This window comes from Coregonus clupeaformis, chromosome 1, assembly GCF_020615455.1.
Source record: "Coregonus clupeaformis isolate EN_2021a chromosome 1, ASM2061545v1, whole genome shotgun sequence".
Classification (NCBI taxonomy): domain Eukaryota; kingdom Metazoa; phylum Chordata; class Actinopteri; order Salmoniformes; family Salmonidae; genus Coregonus; species Coregonus clupeaformis.
The window spans coordinates 2602628-2619889 of record NC_059192.1 but is presented as its reverse complement, the minus strand read 5'-3'; the positions used below and the strand labels follow the sequence as shown (position 1 = coordinate 2619889).

Below are 17262 nucleotides of genomic sequence, written 5' to 3'. Positions count from 1 at the left end.
ATTGTAAATAAGAATTTGTTCTTAACTGACTTGCCTAGTTAAATAAAGGTTAAATAAATAAAATAAAACAAATAAAAAATGTCAGCTAACATTTTTTAGATTGGTAGTAATCAGCACTCTGTAGGGTAGCACAATGGTGTAGCCAGAGGACAGCTAGTTTCTGTCCTCCTCTGGGTACATTGACTTCAATGCAAAAACCTAGGAGGCTTGTGGTTCTCACCCCCTTCGAAAAACTTACACAGTAATTATGACAACTTCCGGAGGATATCCTCCAACCAACCAGAGCTCTTGCAACATGAACTGACATGTTGTCCACCCAATCAAAGGATCAGAGAATGAATCTAGTACTGAAAGCATAAGCATAATGAAGGAGATGCAAGATATTTTGTATTATTTTCACTTTCACTTACTTAGCTAGCGATTGCAACCTAGCTAGTTTAGCCTACTCAAACACCCAGCTCAAACAGAGAGGGATGTTAGCTAGCTTGCTATGGCTATCCAACATTGGAACTCTTCCAAGTCAAGGTCAGCTTTTGGTTTTATTAATTTATTGCCACCAGGGCCCGCCGGTGTAACTGCTAAACTGCTTGCTGACTGTACACTGTACTGATTGTAGCGGGTTTCTAACGCATTCTAACTACATCACCCTGCCCAGACCCACTAGCTCACACCCCCATCTCCTTCAACTACATCACCCTGCCCAGACCCACTAGCTCACACCCCCATCTCCAGCGTCAGCATCACTTTCTGCCACATGGCCTGAAACTGCACCATTTTGTTTCTCTCCGTAGCCCACGCACTTTCAATATTTCAATAATAAATCATTTGAGTTTTCCATTGTGTTAATGATGGCAAATGGATTGATTTCCAAGTTTTTAGTATATACTTTTTCAAGATGAGTGATGAGAAGAGAATCATCCAGCCCATTGGGTATCTCACTACACCCTCATATGCCATGTCTTGAAATATGTCGACAGACGGATTAAAAGTAAGTTTACATTGTAATTGGGGCGGCAGGTAGCTTAGTGGTTAAGAGCGTTGTGCCAGTAACCGAAAGGTCGCTGGTTCTAATCCCAGAGCCGACTAGGTGAAAAATCTGGCAATGTGCTCTTGAGCAAGGCACTTAACCCTAATTGCTCCTGTAAAATGTAAATTTAGCAGACGGAGCTATAAAGCAAACTTTATAGCTCCGCCCACAACTTCCGGACTTTATAGCATAGGCTCCCGAGTGGCGCAGTGGTCTAAGGCACTGCATCTCAGTGCTTGAGGCGTCACTACAGACCGAGTGGCGCAGTGGTCTAAGGCACTGCATCTCAGTGCTTGAGGCGTCACTACAGACCCCCTGGTTCGATTCCAGGCTGTATCACAACCGGCCGTGATTGGGAGTCCAATAGGGCGGCGCACAATTGGCCCAGCGTCGTCCGGGTTTCGCTGGTGTAGGCCGTCATTGTAAATAAGAATTTGTTCTTAACTGACTTGCCTAGTTAAATAAAGGAAAAATAGGCGTACAGAGGTCCATTATCAGCAACCATCAGTCCTGTGTTCCAATGGCACGTTGTGTTTGCTAATCCAAGTTTATCATATTGAAATGCATTCCAGGTGACTACCTCATGAAGCTGGTTGAGAGAATGCCAAGAGTGTGCAAAGCTGTCATCAAGTCAAAGGGTGGCTAGTTGAAGAATCTCAAATCTCAAATATATTTTGATTTGGTTAACACTTTTTTGGTTACTACATGATTCCATATGTGTTATTTAATAGTTTTGATGTCTTCACTATTATTCTACAATGTAGAAAATAGTACAAATAAAGAAAAACCCTTGAATGAGTAGGTGTTCTAAAACTTTTGACCGGTAGTGTACATTTTCATAGAAGCTTTTAAAATGGTAATTAATCGCATTGTTGTTTCTAATGACCGCTTTTGTGTCTTTATCTTTTGATATTATGACTGGTTTTGTCACGACTTCCTCCTAAGCTGCCTCCTCTCCTTGTTCGGGCAGGCTTCGGCGTTCGTCGTCACCGGCCTTCTAGCCACTGCCGCTCCTCATCTCATCATTCCATTTGTTTTGTCTTGTTTGAGGGCGTATGTCTCCTCCTGCGCATCATTTAAAAGTTATCTTGAATTTGCTGGCTGAGCAAGTCGCCTATAGACACGTTTTTGAGCCGTTTCCGCTCTACTTCCTGAACTCCTCCCGTCGATGCAATCCAGTTCCGTTCTGCCGGGCTGGGTTTGTTTTGCTAGCTAGCTCCGTTGTGCCGACAAAGCACTGATATCGCAGTGACAAAGAGGATATAAAAATTACAAATACACAACATGAAGAAAAGTGGTTCGGGAACGACGTGTGCGGTAGTTGGTTGCAAAAACTTGAGAAAGCACCTGAACGAGTGGTTAGATAGAGAGTGCTACGACCACAAACCAGCTACAAAGAGGCAATGTCCATACGCTCCATTGTTTACATTTTTTCGCAAGCCTGATACCGACTCGGAATCAAGGACCTGGCTGAAGGCATTGAATCTAAAGAAACCACCCCTCAACGTTTTTGTTTGTTCCTATCACTTTGTTGACCAAAAACCTACCAAGGATAATCCTTTCCCAGAGTTGTGGTTGGGATATGTCGTATCGGGTGAATGGTGGCAATTATTGCTGATAAACAAAGGAGTCCGCTCATACTGAACTTTGATCATAAGGTTTATTCAGATCACAAGCTTTAGCATAAGTGACAGGTGACATGCCCACCCGGAGAGCGACGCCTCAGAATGGCTGCTCTGCCCTCTCCTTCGTTTTTCCCCCTACTTATAAACAATGCAAAAAGATGGGCTCCCTCTTCTGGCCAATCACCAGTCTCCCCTGTCTACAACACACTTCCTGTCTGTTGTATGTGGCGTTACACTAAAACATTCCCTCTTGATACTAAAATGAACATTCTTTCAGTTCCACTTAAAAACATTTAACAAAGACATAATCCTAATACACGACAGATACAATCGCCCTCCCCAGCCAAATAGGCGTCAACTCACCCAGCGGACCACTGCCTCCTCCCAGATAAAGAAACGCAGACTTGAATCTGAGGGTAAGTTCAGCAACTTTAGCTATGAAGCTGACAATACTGTTAATTATGAAGAAGTTGTCATACATTAACATTGCTACCGGTATTTTGCTAAGGCAGTTGATTGTTTTGGAGATGGGACAAACAATGCCCACGATAGCTACATCATTAATTGTGTGTGTGTGTGCCTGCCTGCGTGTGCCTTAGTCTACATCATAAATACAATGCAAGGTGGCAGGCTGTTGTGATGATGATTGTGTGTGTGCGTGAGTGCAATGTTGTAGTACACATTTTTCCATTGTGATGTTTGTAGTGAGAGGACTCTATGCCTGCATTAATTTTGCTCCATCCATGTTTTCTCTTCCCCTTTTTAGATGCTCCAGAAACCTGTCAGCCTGTCTGTGAGGCCGAGCCTGCTACACCAACATTTTGAGATGCCCAGACCCAATGGGTAGCCAATGTCCGCATACATGTGGAAAGAGCAATCCAGAGACTGAAGGTGTTTAAGATTTTATCCCAGAATGTTCCCATCAGCATGGCACCGAAACTGGACAACATCTTAACCATCTGTGCTGGCCTAGTTAACCTGAAGAGTCCACTGATCAGTGAGGTTTAGAATCTTGCCCTGTGTCCCTGTCTACCAACACCCAGCCATGTTGTTCATTAAATACAGATAAACACAACAAATACTGCGTGCATTGTATTTTTAAATATTATATATGAATATTTTCATAGTGATGTAATTGTGTGGGCTGCTTTTGTATTTTACTTTTTAATACCTGTTGAGATTAAACACGCAATCTTTCTTGTTGAAGCCATTTGTTTAGTTTCCTCAAAACAATTAATTAATCAAGTGTTATTTATGTACAGTATGAGCTTACTATGAATTATGAACTGTGTTAAAATAAATTGTAGCACTCTAAGGATTGAAATTACATCAAACTTTATTTTCACTCAAACAGTAGGCACACTGATATATTGCACAGCATAAAGAGATCATGTAAACAATGGACATCTGTTGGCTCCTGTGGGCATGACCTAAATAAGGCAGTTTATTTTGGTTTTAAAATGCTGAGATATTTACAATTGCAATTGAATAGTGCTGCCATTGGTGAGGCAAGTGCGTTCTTCCTCCACTCTTCATGAGTCCTAAAGAGTGTCACCTCCTGTGCCGGTTCTGGAGTGGTAGAGGATGGCGGTGAAGTTGGCGGCGGCTGGTAGAGATCCTTCCTGTTGTGTCGTTTGAAGCGGACATACTTCATCTTCCTCTGACCAGCATTTCTTTTAGACCCAGCATTCCACTGGTTTTGTCCGTCTGTGCAGGCACGCCGGTTTTCCCCTGTCTCACAGCATTTTCTACCTAGAGAGATATAGTAAAAACAGTGCATAGATATTATAATGGGTTCACTGCACACATGTCATATGATGTAACACGAATATGAAGAAAATGCGTTATTATCATAATTCAATTCAATTATGAGCGCGCTTATCTAAACGGCACCTAAAAGCTGTCTCAAAGAACCAGCAAAAGTAATGATTATGAATATGTAAAATATTGCAATGAGACATTTTAATTGTTTATTCATAAACAAGTGTTCGGTTCATGCATAAGCTCCAGTTCAGGCCGGAGCCTTATGTTGTCATTATCTATTGTCTGTCTGCTATATTTATTTTTTATTTATTAAATCCAGGAATTTGGTTAATGAAAAATTTATTAAAATTAAGATACAATTAATACAAAACAAAATTCGCTTTAACGGCTTTGTTCTTTCTGTTTTGAGGTGTCTGTGAAAGTTTGAAAGTCTTTAGTGCCGCTTTCAGAGCGCTCACGTCCGTAATGGAGAACTGTCGTAGGCCTAACAATGTTTTTTCCTCATAAATGCAAACACGAAAATTAAAACACAAAATAGTTTTTTTTTTAAATAACAAATTTATGGATTTATAGCGTTTTGAAAAGAAGACATAGGCCTAGGCTACAATGGTCAAATAATTACCTTCCACAGGATCGCAGCTGAGTGGGAACAAGATCTCCCTGGTCCAGCAACACACGTACATCCCGCAGTTTTGACTTCTCCAGCTTCAGTTACCAGCACCCAAGCATTATGCCATGCATTGTTCAAACACTGGCTAGGCTCTACATTTGCTTTCAGATAAACAAAACGATCATGTTTGTATGACATGACACAACCGACTTTGTTGCTGTGCAGATATTGATATGCCTCGGAGGCTTTCAGATTGTCCATTGCTTTTCCATCTATTGCCATGGATTGCACGAAGTAGGAGCAAATCTTGCTGTATGTTATGTTGGGCCACGTCGTCATGTTATCCTCCCAGTTCTGCACTGAATTCGGGTGGAGGAGAGTAACGCCATCTCCAGTCAAAGTAGTAGAACCGTGTTCCCAAGCTAGCGTCGACATCGCTGTGTTACACAGGCAGACGTTGTGCAAACAACTTCCGGCGGAAATGAAATGCATTTGTGTAGAGTTATGGCGCCACCCGTGATACAGCGCGTAAACTTGTCTATAGCCTACCCTCCATACACAAATAATTATGTTTTATCTTGACAATATCAGATTTACATTGCATTGTTTGAAGGGAAAAAAATTAAACCTTTGCGCAATCTAAAAAAATAGTGTTTTTGTTAACGAGTTTGAACAGTCACTCTACAGTTAAAATCTGTTTTTATCTTTTTTGGTAATTTCCATTTCCAGGTTTTAGGGTTTTCTATTTTATTTTTTTTGGTTTCCCCCAGATAGCATATGAATGTGTAGAATTGCAGGAAATTAATCAACTTTGTGCACGAAAAAACATTCAAACTCCTCCAATTTTCAACCAGAAATGGGGTGTGCCTTTGGTGGTTCATTGATGTGTCATTCTGGTCATGAATGCTGCGACCGACGTAGCTAGTTCGTTAGCTAAGCTAACCACTTGTAGCTAGCCAGTAACTCCTCCAGACGTAGCTAGTTCATTAGCTAAGCTAACCACTTCTAGCTAGCCAGTAACTCCTCCAGACGTAGCTAGTTCATTAGCTAAGCTAGCCACTTGTAGCTAGCCAGTAACTCCTCCAGACGTAGCTAGTTCGTTAGCTAAGCTAGCCACTTGTAGCTAGCCAGTAACTCCTCCAGACGTAGCTAGTTCATTAGCTAAGCTAGCCACTTGTAGCTAGCCAGTAACTCCTCCAGACGTAGCTAGTTCATTAGCTAAGCTAACCACTTCTAGCTAGCCAGTAACTCCTCCAGGCGTAGCTAGTTCATTAGCTAAGCTAGTAACTTGTAGCTAGCCAGTAACTCCTGCAGTATGTGTTGATGTAATTTCACAAGATTTGTTTTTGAACGGAAGCTGTAGCCAATTATCTCATTCACCCATTATTTAGTTTTTAAGCATTAAATGACCTGGTATGATGGTGCATTGATCAGATATACAGCTTAAAGCCATTATTTTAGTGTTTTTGCTAAAAGTCAACATTTAAATGAATTGTCCAGTGTTTCCAGATTTCTATTAAATATGACCTATAATAATTACAATATGAGTGGTTCTACCACTCCTCCATGTACCGTGGTTCTACCACTCCTCCATGTACCATGGTTCTACCACTCCTCCATGTACCGTGGTTCTACCACTCCTCCATGTACCATGGTTCTACCACTCCTCCATGAACCATGGTTCTACCGCTCCTCCATGTACCATGGTTCTACCTCTCCTCCATGTACCGTGGTTCTACCACTCCTCCATGTACCATGGGTATACCACTCCTCCATGTACCATGGTTCTACCACTCCTCCATGTACCATGGTTCTACCACTCCTCCAACCATTTCACTTTGCTTTGAAGACCTGTTTGCTTTCAGATCCCAATCACCTGTGCAGCATCCCAAATGGCAACCCGTTCCCTACATAGCGCACTGCTTTTGACCAGAGCCCTATTGGGAAACAGGGGTGCAGACCTGGCATCTCTCCTCCTGGCTGATTCTGATTCTGCTCTCTCGCGGTTACATGATCCAGAACACCAACCCATTAGAGGATTCAAAATGCTTATCTCATATTGAGAAGAAGACAAGGAGTCAGTGAATGTGTCCCGAGTGTCACCCTATTCCCCATAGGGCTCTGGTCTAAAGTAGTGCACTATATAGGGAATAGGGTGCCATTTGGGATGTACACCCAGTCTAACCTGATGAAACATGATCATTGTTGTAGAAGGGCTGGCAAAGAGTTTATGCACGCATCAGTGATATTGATAAGACTTTCAATGGAAAACGAGGTGAGTGAGGCCATCTTGCAGAGTTTGGATGACATAGCCTCCTGTGTAGCTCAGTTGGTAGAGCATGGCGCTTGCAACGCCAGGGTTGTGGGTTCGATTCCCATGGGGGGGCCAGTATGAAAAATGTATGCACTCACTAACTGTAAGTCGCTCTGGATAAGAGCGTCTGCTAAATGACTAAAAATGTTTAAAAAAATATATTGGATCTTACGGGAGAGATTCCTTCAGTTAACATTCCCTGCTATGCTTGGAATCAACATGACGTGGTCAGAACTGTGGTGATAGTCTGGTAAGTGGTCAGTGGTCAGAACTGTGGTCAATGCCTGTGGTGATAGTCTGGTAAGTGGTCAGAACTGTGCTCAATGCCTGTGGTGATGGTCAGTGGTCAGAACTGTGGTCAATGCCTGTGGCGATAGTCTGGTCAGTGGTCAGAACTGTGCTCAGTGATGATAGTGTTGTCAAAACTATATAGTTTGCATCCACGATGGTGATAAGACAGGATCATGACGAGGTAAATTGATGAGGCATTGAGAATATCGGTGTGTGAACATTCTCTAGTATGCTTGGAATTGTGGCGTGTTGATAGTCTTGTCTGTGTCATTGATGATACATAGAAAACATTCTTAGTTCTCACCTTCAAATCTGATGTGGAATGTATCCTTGCCGGAGTGAGAGGCTGGATGGTGTGTGAATTGTGGTCAAGGCTTTTGGTGCTGATAGTCTTGTCGTAACTATGTCATTCTATGTTCTGTCATGACTAGATCATTGGTGGTACATACATTCCCTTCTCAGATTTAACCTGAAATCTGAAGTGGAATGTAGACTTATCCTTCCATAACTATAGTTCTGACTGTAGACCTAAAACTATACAGTCTTGTCATTGATGATAATAATAATTGTTAGCCTAGATTTCACCTCAAATCTGATATGGAATGTATCCTTGCCGGAGTGAGAGGCCGTACCCTCGGTGTGGGTGATATCGAATGTACCCTCGCCAGGCATAATGGGACCCATCTCGTCCAAAAAGTTGACTCAAGTTTGCCAAAAAGCACCTGGATGATCATCAAGACTCTTGGAAGAACGTTCTATGGACAGATGATACAAAAGTATAACTTTTTGGACGACATGGTTCCAGTAATGCCTGGCGAAAACCAAACTCTGCATTCCACAGTAAGAACATCATAGCAAAGGTCAAGCATGGTGGTGGTGGTGTGATGGTTTGGGGATGCTTTGCTGCCTCAGGACCTGGACGACTTGCCTTAATAGAAGGAGCCATGAATTCTGCTCTGTATCAGAGAATTCTACAGGAGAATGTCAGACCATCCGTCTGTGAGCTGAAGCTGAAGCGCAGCTGGGTCACGCAGCAAGACAATGATCCAAAACACACAATCAAGTCTACATGAAAATTGCTTTGGAAGTTTTGGAATGGCCTAGTCAAAGTCCAGACCTAATCCCAATTAAGATGTTGTGGCAAGACTTGAAACGAGCAGTTCATGCTTGAAAATCCACACGTCACTGAGTTAAAGCAGTTCTGCATGGAAGAGTGTGCCAAAATTCCTCCACAGCGACGTGAGAGACTGATCAACAACTACAGGAAGCATTTGGTTGGAGTTATTGCAGCTAAAGGTGGCAAAACCAGTTATTGAGTGTAAGGGGGCAATTACTTTTTCACACAGGGGAATTGGGTGTTGCATAACTTCGTTTATGAAATAAATGAAATAAATATGTAATTGTTGTGTTATTTGTTCACTTATGTTCCCTTTATCTAATATTAGGTTTTGGTTGAAGATCTGATAACATTCAGTATCACAAATATGCAAAAGTAGAGAAAATTAGAATGGGGGCAAATACTTTTTCATAGTGAGGGAAAAAAGTATTTGATCCCCTGCTGATTTTCTATGTTTGCCCACTGACAAAGACATGATCAGTCTATAATTTTAATGGTAGGTTTATTTGAACAGTGAGAGACAGAATAACAACAACAAAAATCCAGAAAAACGCATGTCAAAAATGTTATAAATTGATTTGCATTTTAATGAGGGAAATAAGTATTTGACCCCTCTGCAAAACATGACTTAGTACTTGGTGGCAAAACCCTTGTTGGCAATCACAGAGGTCAGATGTTTCTTGTAGTTGGCCACCAGGTTTGCACACATCTCAGGAGGGATTTTGTCCCACTCCTCTTTGCAGATCTTCTCCAAGTCATTAAGGTTTCGAGGCTGACGTTTGGCAACTCGAACCTTCAGCTCCCTCCACAGATGTTCTATGGGATTAAGGTCTGGAGATTGGCTAGGCCACTCCAGGACCTTAATGTTTTTATTTTTTTATTTTTTTTATTTAACCTTTATTTAACTGGGCAGTTAAGAACAAATTCTTATTTACAATGACGGCCTACACCGGACGACGCTGGGCCAATTGTGCGCCGCCCTATGGGACTCTCAATCACGGCCGGTTGTGATACAGCCTGGAATCGAACCAGGGGGTCTGTAGTGACGCCTCAAGCACTGAGATGCAGTGCCTTAGACCGCTGCGCCACTCGGGAGCCGGTGCTTCTTCTTGAGCCACTCCTTTGTTGCCTTAGCCGTGTGTTTTGGGTCATTGTCATGCTGGAATACCCATCCACGACCCATTTTCAATGCCCTGGCTGAGGGAAGGAGGTTCTCACCCAAGATTTGACGGTACATGGCCCCGTCCATCGTCCATTTGATGCGGTGAAGTTGTCCTGTCCCCTTAGCAGAAAAACACCCACAAAGCATAATGTTTCCACCTCCATGTTTGACGGTGGGGATGGTGTTCTTGGGGTCATAGGCAGCATTCCTCCTCCTCCAAACACGGCGAGTTGAGTTGATGCCAAAGAGCTCGATTTTGGTCTCATCTGACCACAACACTTTCACTCAGTTCTCCTCTGAATCATTCAGATGTTCATTGGCAAACTTCAGACGGCCCTGTATGTGTGCTTTCTTGAGCAGGGGGACTTTGCGGGTGCTGCAGGATTTCAGTCCTTCACGGCGTAGTGTGTTACCAATTGTTTTCTTGGTGACTATGGTCCCAGCTGCCTTGATATCATTGACAAGATCCTCCCGTGTAGTTCTGGGCTGATTCCTCACCGTTCTCATGATCATTGCAACTCCACGAGGTGAGATCTTGCATGGAGCCCCAGGCCGAGGGAGATTGACAGTTATTTAGTGTTTCTTCAATTTGTGAATAATGGCACCAAATGTTGTCACCTTCTCACCAAGCTGCTTGGCAATGGTCTTGTAGCCCATTCCAGCCTTGTGTAGGTCTACAATCTTGTCCCTGACATCCTTGGAGAGCTCTTTGGTCTTGGCCATGGTGGAGAGTTTGGAATCTGATTGATTGATTGCTTCTGTGGACAGGTGTCTTTTATACAGGTAACAAGCTGAGATTAGGCGCACTCCCTTTAAGAGTGTGCTCCTAATCTCAGCTCGTTACCTGTATAAAAGACACCTGGGAGCCAGAAATCTTTCTGATTGAGAGGGGGTCAAATACGTATTTCCCTCATTAAAATGCTAATCAATTTATAACATTTTTGACATGCGTTTTTCTGGATTTTTGTTGTTGTTATTCTGTCTCTCACTGTTCAAATAAACCTACCTTTAAAATTATAGACTGATTATTTCTTTGTCAGTGGGCAAACTTACAAAATCAGCAGGGGATCAAATACTTTTTTCCCTCAATGTATATATACAGTAAGCTCCAAATGTATTGGGACAATGACAAATGTTTTGTTATTTTGGCTCTACAATCCATCACTTTGGATTTGAAATGATACAATGACTATGAGGTTGAAGTGCAGTCTGTCAGTGTTCAGACATTTTAGGGGCCCCAAATGATTGGGACAAATTCACTTATACGTGTATTAAAGTAGTAAAAAGTTAAGTATTTGGTCTCATATTCATAGCACGCAATAACTACATCAAGCTTGTGACTCTACACATTTTTGGGATGCATCTGTGGTTGTTTTTTGTTGTGTTTTAGATTATTTTGTGCCCAGTAGAAATGAATTTTGGAGTCACTTTTATTGTAAATAAGAATAGAATATGTTTCTAAACACTTCTACATTAATGTGGATGCTACCATGATTACAGATAGTCCTGAATGAATCGTGAATAATGATGAGTGAGAAGGGGGGTATGATATATGTGCGTCTGTAACTTAAAGCCTGTCTATAGTCTGCAGGATACAGGCTGTGAGCCCCTCCAGCCCACTACTTAAGGCCTGTTTATAGTCTGCAGGATACAGGCTGTGGGGCCCTCCAGCCCACTACTTAAGGCCTGTCTATAGTCTGCAGGATACAGGCTGTGGGGCCCTCCAGCCCACTACTTAAGGCATGTCTATAGTCTGCAGGATACAGGCTGTGGGCCCCTCCAGCCCACTACTTAAGGCCTGTCTATAGTCTGCAAGATACAGGCTGTGGGCCCCTCCAGCCCACTACTTAAGGCCTGTCTATAATCTGCAGGATACAGGCTGTGGGCCTCTCCAGCCCACTACTTAAAGCCTGTCTATAGTCTGCAGGCTACAGGCCAAGGGCCCCTCCAGCCCACTACTTAAGGCCTGTCCATAGTCTGCAGGATACAGGCTGTGGGGCCCTCCAGCCCACTACTTAAGGCATGTCTATAGTCTGCAGGATACAGGCTGTGGGCCCCTCCAGCCCACTACTTAAGGCCTGTCTATAATCTGCAAGATACAGGCTGTGGGCCCCTCCAGCCCACTACTTAAGGCCTGTCTATAGTCTGCAGGATACAGGCTGTGGGCCCCTCCAGCCCACTACTTAAAGCCTGTCTATAGTCTGCAGGATACAGGCTGTGGGCCCCTCCAGCCCACTACTTAAGGCCTGTCTATAATCTGCAGGATACAGGCTGTGGGCCCCTCCAGCCCACTACTTAAGGCCTGTCTATAGTCTGCAGGATACAGGCTGTGGGGCCCTCCAGCCCACTACTTAAAGCTTGTCTATAGTCTGCAGGATACAGGCTGTGGGCCCATCCAGCCCACTACTTAAGGCCTGTCTATAGTCTTTAGGATACAGGCTGTGGGCCCCTCCAGCCCACTACTTAAGGCCTGTCTATAGTCTGCAGGATACAGGCGGTGGGCCCCCCCACGGCGGCAGGCAGGGCAGGGCCCAGGTCCTTGCAGACAGTGGTTTGAGGAGGACCAAATCATGAGAAAACAAAAAGAGAATTACTTGACACATTGGAAAGAATTAACAAAAGAACAGAGCAAACTGGAAAGCTATTTGGCCATAAACAGAGAGTACAAAGTGGCAGAATACCTGACCACTGTGACTGACCCAAACTTAAGGAACGCTTTGACTATGTACAGACTCAGTGAGCATAGCCTTGCTATTGAGAGAGGCCTCCATAGGCAGACCTGGCTCTCAAGAAAAGACAGGCTATGTGCACACTGCCCACAAAATGAGGTGGAAACTGAGCTGCACTTCCTAACCTCCTGCCAAATGTATGACCATATTAGAGACACATATTTCCCTCAGATTACAGCGATCCACAAAGAATTCGAAAACAAACCCAATTTTGATAAACTCCCTTATCTACTGGGTGAAAAACCACAGTGTACCATCACAGCAGCAAGATGTGTGACCTGTTGCCACAAGAAAAGGGCAACCAGTGAAGAACAAACACCATTGTAAATACAACCCATATTTATGATTATTTATTTTCCCATTTGAACTTTAACTATTTGCACATTGTTACAACACCGTATATAGACATAATATGACATTTGAAATGTCTTTATTCTTTTGGAACTTCTGAGTGTAATGTTTACTGTTAATATTTATTGTTTATTTCACTTTTGTTTATTATCTACTTCACTTGCTTTGGCAATGTTAACATACGTTTCCCATGCCAATAAAGCCCTTAAATTGAAAATTGAATATAGAGAGAGCGAGAGCGAGACCGAGAGAGAGAGAGAGAGACAGAGAGAGAGAGAGAGAGAGCAGAGAGAGAGAGAGAGAGAGAGAGAGAGAGAGAGAGAGAGACAGAGACAGAGAGAGAGAGAGAGAGAGAGAGAGACAGAGACAGAGACAGAGACAGAGACAGAGACAGAGATAGAGACAGAGACAGAGAGAGAGAGAGAGAGAGAGAGAGAGAGATCAACGTTTCTTTCATTTATTTTAATTTCATAATGTTATTGGTTCTAATGTGGTGTGTCCCTTTTCCATAGTTTTTCTTCCCGTAAATCCCTTACTAATTTGGGATGGAATGTGTGTGTAAAAGAAAATGTAGATTTTCAAGACCAACCTATGTTTTTCATTGCTCAGTAATAAAGGTAGTCATTTTGACATCACATCCTGCTGGATGACACACCAACCAGAGTCTGGATGCATCGAGGAACACTAATGACTTATAAGCACATTCTGACACTCAAAATAACTTGAGTCTCTGTAACTAATAACTGAGCAGTCTGAGTATCAATTAAGTTTCGTGTCTTCTGAGAGGAAGTGATTTTGTAGGAAGGAATGTGAGGTTAAGACAAACATACTTCAGACAGACAGACAGGCTAGGAATTATTCTCCATATTAAACCACCAAAAAGATCTTAGAACAATGATTAGCATGGCAAGGATCAACAGCCAAATCCCCAAACAACTAAAACAAACTATCCTCAACTCTCCTCATCTGTCAAGGAGTCTGTATGTGTCTCAAACTCAAGACATCCCCACTATAGTAAGATATTCTAGTTAGATGAAACTCCCCTACATATTTTACATTATATTATATTATATGAATTTGGACATTTACATTTACATTTAAGTGATTTAGTATACCCTCTTATCCAGGGGGTGTAGAAGGATTACTTTTATACTATTCCAGGTATTCCTTAAAGAGGTAGGGTTTCAAGTGTCTCCGGAAGGTGGTCAGTGACTCCGCTGTCCTGGCGTCGTGGGGGAGCTTGTTCCACCATTGGGGTGCCAGAGCAGCGAATAGCTTTGACTGGGTTGAGCGGGAACTGTGCTTCCGTAGAGGTAGGGGGGCTAGCAGGCCAGAGGTGGATGAACGTAGTGCCCTCGTTTGGGTGTAGGGTCTGATCAGAGCCTGAAGGTAAGGAGGTGCCGTTCCCCTCACAGCTCCGTAGGCAAGCACCATGGTTTTGTAGTAGATGCAAGCTTCAACTGGAAGCCAGTGGAGTGTGTGGAGGAGCGGGGTGACGTGAGAGAACTTGGGAAAGTTCAACACCAGACGGGTTGCAGCGTTCTGGATAAGTTGTAGGGGTTTAATGGCACAGGCAGGGAGCCCAGCCAACAGCGAGTTGCAGTAATCCAGACGGGAGATGACAAGTGCCTGGATTAGGACCTGTGCCGCTTTCTGTGTAAGGTAGGGTCGTACTCTGCGAATGTTGTAGAGCATGAACCTGCAGGATCGGGTCACTGCTTTGATGTTAGCGGAGAACGACAGGGTGTTGTCCAGGGTCACGCCAAGGTTCTTTGCACTCTGGGAGGAGGACACAATGGAGTTGTCAACCCGTGATGGCAAGATCATGGAGCGGGCAGTCCTTCCCCGGGAGGAAGAGCAGCTCCGTCTTGCCGAGGTTCAGCTTGAGGTGGTGATCCGACATCCACACTGATATGTCTGCCAAACATGCAGAGATGCGATTCACCACCTGGTTATCAGAAGGGGGAAAGGAGAAGATTAGTTGTGTGTCGTCAGCGTAGCAATGATAGGAGAGGCCATGTGAGGATATGACAGAGCCAAGTGACTTGGTGTATAGAGAGAATAGGAGAGGGCCTAGAACTGAGCCTTGGGGGACACCAGTGGTGAGAGCATTTCCCCTATAGTTATATGTTCTAGTTAGATGAAACCCTCCACATATATTACATTATATTAGACATATATTAATTATAGCTCAAATAATACAGAATCAATACATGTGTCCCAAATGGCACGCTATCCTCTACATAGTACACAGGGCCCTGGTCTAAAGTAGTGCACTATTTAGGGAACAGGGTGCCATTTGGGACGCTGTCCATTCCATTCCCAGCATTAAGCAGCAATCATTCTGCTTGGGTGATCTGAAGGCCATTGTCACCCCACAGCCACTTGAAGGATTCTTTTGTGTTACAGAAGAATGGCTGGGCTGACCCCCGACCGAGCAGAGGACAGGGGAGGGGGACACATACACGCACGCACACACACACACACACACACACACACACACACACCCACACACACCCTCAGGTCAGGAGGACTTGTGTGTTTCTTTAGCCCTGGTGACCAGACCTCTCAGCTACCAGGGATCGAATTTCAGTGTGAGAATGGACAGAGAGAGGAGAGAGGGGAGGGGAGAGAGAGGAGGAGGAGGGTAGAGAATGGAGGAGGAGTGGAGAGAGAGGAGGGGGAGGGGAGAGAGAGGAGGGGGAGGGGAGAGAGAGGAGTAGGAGGGGAGAGAGAGGAGGGGGAGGGAGAGAGAGGAGGAGGAGGGGAGAGAGAGGAGGGGAGGGGAGAGGAGGAGGAGGGGAGAGCAAGGAGGGGAGGGGAAAGAGGGGAGGGGAGAGAGAGGAGAGAGAGAGGAAGAGGAGGGGAGAGAGATGAGGGGGAGGGGAGAGAGAGGAGGGAGGGGAGGGGAGAGAGAGGAGGGAGGGGAGGGGAGAGGAGGGGGAGGTGAGAGAGAGGAGGTGAGAGGAGAGAGAGGAGGGGAGGGGAGAGTCAGTCTGCAGTCTGCAGCACCCGGCCTCACCCTACTAGAATCTGAAGTCAAATGTCTTCTGTTTGCTGACGATCTGGTGCTTCTGTCACCAACCAAGGAGGGCCTACAGCAGCACCTAGATCTTCTGCACAGATTCTGTCAGACCTGGGCCCTGACAGTAAATCTCAGTAAGACAAAAATAATGGTGTTCCAAAAAAGGTCCAGTTGCCAGGACCACAAATACAAATTCCATCTAGACACCGTTGCCCTAGAGCACACAAAAAACTATACATACCTCGGCCTAAACATCAGCGCCACAGGTAACTTCCACAAAGCTGTGAACGATCTGAGAGACAAGGCAAGAAGGGCCTTCTATGCCATCAAAAGGAACATAAAATTTGACATACCAATTAGGATCTGGCTAAAAATACTTGAATCAGTTATAGAACCCATTGCCCTTTATGGTTCTGAGGTCTGGGGTCCGCTCACCAACCAAGAATTCACAAAATGGGACAAACACCAAATTGAGACTCTGCATGCAGAATTCTGCAAAAACATCCTCTGTGTACAACGTAAAACACCAAATAATGCATGCAGAGCAGAATTAGGCCAATACCCGCTAATTATCAAAATCCAGAAAAGAGCCGTTAAATTCTATAACCACTTAAAAGGAAGCGATTCCCAAACCTTCCATAACAAAGCCATCACCTACAGAGAGATGAACTTGGAGAAGAGTCCCCTAAGTAAGCTTGTCCTGGGGCTCTGTTCACAAACACAAACAGACCCCACACAGCCCCAGGACAACAACAACAACAACACACCTAGACCCAACCAAATCATGAGAAAACAAAAAGAGAATTACTTGACACATTGGAAAGAACAAACAAAAAAACAGAGCAAACTAGAATGCTATTTGGCCCTAAACAGAGAGTACACAGTGGCAGAATACTTGACCACTGTGACTGACCCAAACTTAAGGAAAGCTTTGACTATGTACAGACTCAGTGAGCATAGCCTTGCTATTGAGAAAGGCCGCCGTAGGCAGACCTGGCTCTCAAGAGAAGACAGGCTATGTGCACACTGCCCACAAAATGAGGTGGAAACTGAGCTGCACTTCCTAACCTCCTGCCAAATGTATGACCATATTAGAGACACATATTTCCCTCAGATTACAGCGATCCACAAAGAATTCGAAAACAAACCCAATTTTGATAAACTCCCTTATCTACTGGGTGAAAAACCACAGTGTGCCATCACAGCTGCAAGATTTGTGACCTGTTGCCACAAGAAAAGGGCAACCA

General features: G+C 44.1%; 1 long non-coding RNA gene across 1 annotated transcript; it reads left to right on the top strand.

Annotated features, from left to right (window-relative positions):
- The first annotated feature begins 3030 nt into the window (after positions 1-3030).
- Positions 3031-3733, top strand: LOC121581942. Its single transcript, XR_006003295.1, has 2 exons — positions 3031-3068; positions 3419-3733. It is a non-coding gene; the product is annotated as an uncharacterized LOC121581942 (long non-coding RNA).
- The last annotated feature ends 13529 nt before the right edge of the window (positions 3734-17262 follow it).